Source organism: Phaseolus vulgaris, chromosome 10, assembly GCF_051622355.1.
Source record: "Phaseolus vulgaris cultivar YP4 chromosome 10, ASM5162235v1, whole genome shotgun sequence".
NCBI lineage: Eukaryota > Viridiplantae > Streptophyta > Magnoliopsida > Fabales > Fabaceae > Phaseolus > Phaseolus vulgaris.
Genome location: NC_143507.1, coordinates 34,263,915 through 34,269,103, shown reverse-complemented (window position 1 = coordinate 34,269,103; position 5,189 = coordinate 34,263,915).

Below are 5,189 nucleotides of genomic sequence, written 5' to 3'. Positions count from 1 at the left end.
TATGGATTCAATAACATTACACTTTTAGTAAGGGACGAAATACAGTTCTTTATCAACGTACAGGGGATAAAAACATATTTAGCCCTTACTTTCGTGTTGCATTATAATATTTTAATTTTATTAAATTAATGTTTTCTCATTCAATGTTTTAGTCAATCCTTTCTTATTTTATCTTAATTGATTATTTTTATAAAATGTTCTAATGTAAAACACTTTAAGGTGTAACATAAACAATATATATATAATATTATATTATTATTCAACTACTTCTTGAAATTTATAAATAAATAGGATAGTTGGGTAGTTCATTTTAACTTAACTTCTATCTCTCTACCATCATTCTCTCTAAGTTATCTCTAAGAAAAAATGACTAAAATTATGTCTGTTTTTAGATTCAGAAGAAGCAACAGGAAGTTGACAAAGGAAGGAAAAACTCTACCCAATCATATTTGTGAACGGGATTTTGAGATAAAAGGAAGTTAAGATTTGGGCCACATCGTTCCTATTTAAGAAAATGAGCCAACAAAATCTAGGTTAGGGAAATTAACATTCAAAGATAATAACTAGGACGTATAGTTTACAATCATCATAATTATTGTAATATGTTATTTTCCTTAAAACTTGGTCTTTTATATTGTTTTGGATGTTAAGTCATTGTTTGGTTGTTTGTTGATGACTAATGGGTGAAAATTTTGCTTGTGAGCATAAAAATGGAGGTTTGCTCCATGGGAACGTTTGCCTCAAGCCTATTTTCACTCAAGCAATTCCTTTTCCACTCAAGGTAAAGTATGGTGGTATTGAGATACTGTAAACTAATGCAATTTTCGCTCAAGCAAAGCCTTTTCGCTCAAGCAAAAGAGTTGAAATGTTGATCAGACTCATGTTCGTGCAATTTTCCAAACAAGAAAATTTTCACTCAAGTGAGTTTTTTTAAATATAAAAAATATTTAGCTCAAACAAAAATATTCCAGTAGAAAAAGAATAAATTTGGGACAATTTTCACTCAAACAACTAAATTGTCACTTTAGAAAAAAAATTAGCCAGGATTTTTGGGTGTTTTAGGACTTCTATCAAGGTGAAATTAAAATATTATTAGGTAGTTATTTGTTTTTTACTTTAAGGTAAGTGATGAAAGGGCAAATAGAGCCAAAGGTTAGGTTAGTGCCCATAATTTACTACTAGTATGTGAGTCTCAGTAGAGTCAGGAGTTAGTGTCTATAATCTACTAAGATTTATTGATAAGATGTATGGTACCCAGAAAGGTACAACTTGCATTTAGTGTGGTGAGCTATTGATGTGAGTTGATTTTAGGATTGCATAATTTAGAGGTTTTTACTTTGATTGTGATTTTTTATTTAACAAGATATGGTGATACTCAGTGAAGATTGCCATTGAACACAAACTTAACCAAGTGGTTAAGTAAGTGTGAAGGTTCTCTTCGAAAGAGAAAAGAGAAAAACACAATATAATAAGATGGTGAGGATGATGAATATATAATTAAAGCAATACAAATGGAAAAAAGAAGACCGAATTGAAAAGAAAATAAATAAACAATAGTGAAAGAAAGTGGGCGGAATAATAAAAGGAAAGAATAAGGGATGAAGAAACTTATGGAGTGGAGAGAACGGTAGTGAATCACGCAACTTGGGGGAGGGAGCTCTAAGATGAGTGAGGGATGAGTCAGCACTTGAAGCAATCTTTGCTCAAGATAAGACTCAGAGAAAAAAGGAACACTTACGAATTCACTATGACAGAGTTTCTTTACTCAAATTCAATGTGATTTACAAGAGGGGAGACACCCTATTTATAGATATGAGTGGCTTGGGGGAACAAAAGTGCAAGGAGGGGGCGACACATGACAAGCACATTCTATAAGGTAGGTTAAACCTAGATTGTCGCATAAGAGAGAGAACTTCTAGAATCTAGGTCAAATGTGAGCCATAGGCAACACATGTAGTGTTCTTCTAGAAGCTAGGTTAAAAGTGGGCTTTGGCACAAGCCCAATTATGCTAATTAAAACCTAATCTACTGAAACAAAACACAGGGAAAATAGTTGGTGCTCAGGTCCAATTATGTGAGCTTTGCTCTTGGTAATCCCCTACGGTATAAAAGGCTCTGAGTCACTGGCTATGGGTCGAGTCTGACCTAGCCCTGGGTCCTATGCCATGGTGTTAGTCTCTGAGTTCGAGCATATCAGTTGTATCTTTTGGAAGATATTTTGGTTGCATGTTATTTATTATATATGATGTGATAGGAATTGAAGTTAAGCGTACTTACATAATGATATTACTTTTTTGAATTGTTAGTTTACCATATGTTTTGAAATTGATTAATCTACTATGAGTGTGTTATATTGCATGTGAGCAGATATTTTGATAAGTGAAAAGGAGGCTTATAAATCCTAGGCATAGACTGGAAAATGGAATAGTTTTGTAATACATATAGATATACAATTTTATATCTCGTAATAGAATCCCGTGTGTAGGGATTCCTTTGGTACTTGATGCAATTTATATATACTATGTACATTGATTAGTCAATGCAAATTACTATTGTGTATTGTGTATGATAAAAGTTACAATTTTTAGAATTGTCACAATTTTTTTTATAAGGATGACTTAAAAGCCTAGTAAGAAATATTTTTCTTGTAATATTTGATAAAGTAGTATGATTAAAAATATATCATATTTGAATTTTAACAGATTCTTTTATATATATATATATATATATATATATATATCAAATTAATATTTATTATTAGTTTAAAAAATATTATTTATTAATAAAATGCCCAAAAATTTGTAATATCTAATAGGAGTAAAAAATAAAAATCTAAAATTATATAAAAATTATAAAATAGATTAATGATTTATGTAAGGACCTAGAACATTGTTTAAGAATAGAAGTGGTATAACTGAAATGAAGCATGAATATTTTAATATTATAGTGGAAAACTTATAGATAAATAATAGTTAATTATTCAAGTTTCATTTTAAAAGAATCATTATCTCTCTAAAACTCTTTTCTTACTTTGGCTTCTCTCAAAGATTTTGATCAATTTGTCCATCCTTTTGACGATCAGAATTTGTCAAATGATTTTTGGTGAAGAATAAAATAAAGTTATTCAATCAAAATTTCCACTAAAGTAAGTTATTTTTTACCCCTTTTTCTTTTGAGCTAGTTCTGAGAAATTTTGCATGTTTAGGGGAACTCAGATGCATGTGTGGTTTATAGGGTCAGGATGAGTCTTTGTTAGTCCAGAATCATAGGGGTATGTTCATATCGTAGATCAAAACTTTTTGTGTACAAGTTTAGCTTGCATGTGAGCTTTGATTATTATTGAAAAATATTATATATGCTATTACAATTATTACTAATGTTAGAAATAGATTGTAGTGGGTGAGACACGAAGTCAAGTTCCTTGAATGACCAAAGAATCTTTAACCATTACACCAATTAAGTTTTTTTGTCAATTATTTATATTTTTAATGTTATTAATATTGTTAATAAAAATATTTATATTAACAAAAATATAGAATTTATTTTTGAATATAGATTCGTGAGTAAAATTTGTAGATAATGTAAAATTTACCTACAACTAGAGATCCATGGATAATAATTTGTAGGTAATGCTGAATTTACCTACAAATTCATATATGTGGATAATATTCGTAAGTAATGCTAAATTTACCTACGAATTCAGATCCGTAGGTAATATTGATTTTTTTTGTAGGGTTTGTGGAGTTGGAGATTTTAGTCTTGTGTTTAGCAACTTAAACAAGTAAGGGAAGCTAGCTTTGGTTTTCAATAGCATATTATATTGGATGCTTTGGATGTGAAGGTGGCGTGATCACACTATTTGAAAAACCTTGTAGGAATTGATAGGTTGAACTGTGTTTAGTTTCCAAGTGAGTTATATTGATTGAATATGTGTGTATTATTTGAAAGATTCATAATTCAGTAATATTTCATACAAAAAGATAGACACTTATGAACTTTAATTGATAAAATAGTTATAATTCAATCTCTAATTTATGAATTTGAACCTTTTTACATATATTTGGATTATGAGATGAATAAGAACGATTTATTCCCAAATTTGTGTTATTTTCAAGAATTAAGAAGAGATGAAGCAAAAGGATATATTATGAATAAAGATGTCACTTCGCCCAATCTCAATTAGATTAAATAGAAGGCGTGAGGCATAACCCTAAACATCATTAGGAGGAACCAAAGGAAGGAAATCCTAAAGGAGGCTACCGTCAAGGAGAAATGCTTTGGATCTTCTTTTCTCACCGTCATGCTTATAATAGCCACCATGAATGGCTAATTCTTTTTTTTTTATTGGGAGTAATATGTTCAAACTCTTATGTATTGAGGTGATATTTAGTTTTTGATTGATGATTGGTATTATCATTTTATTCTCAAAACTTGAAACTATTCATGATTTTGATCCTTGACTGGAAAGTACTTTTAAGAATTTGACCAAAATGATAATGCTTAACATATTTGAATGTTAGGAATAAATGTGAAATGTTAATTGCTTTATAACATTTGGTCGTAATGATAACGAATTTTTATAAATATGTGAGAAATCGATATTTAGGAGACTCTCCTAATAATTTCTATGTTAGGAATCGATATGGATGATTTTTATATATACATCAATGTCAATTGAGATTGAATGTTATGTGTTTAAAACTACAAAAGAGTGAGAAGGATTAACCATATTCCCAATTTTCGTAATTGAATTATTTTACTCATTTATTTTGTTTTCATTTAATTTTCACACAAACTCATGTCAATATCTTTAAATAAAACTATAATGTATTCTTATATTTATTGAATGATACTATTAAGATTTTAAATAAGTTCCTAGTGGATTTGATATCCATCCTTACAAATTATTAATTATGACTCGAAACACTTTGTGTAAAAAAGAGTCATCAAAATTTTAGCGACAATGGGGAACAATTTTGTTTAAAATTTGAAAGTATAATTTGTTAAGTATGGTGAATATTTCTAAAGTTTTTTTTAGATATGAATATTCTTTAAATTTTTTATTTTTTAGATGTGAATACATTTTTTTAATTTTTTGTTTTTTAGATGCGAATGTAGTGCATTTATTTTATTTAATATTACTGTATTTATTATTATTTTTATTCAGTTTTTGTTTAGTGTATTTATTT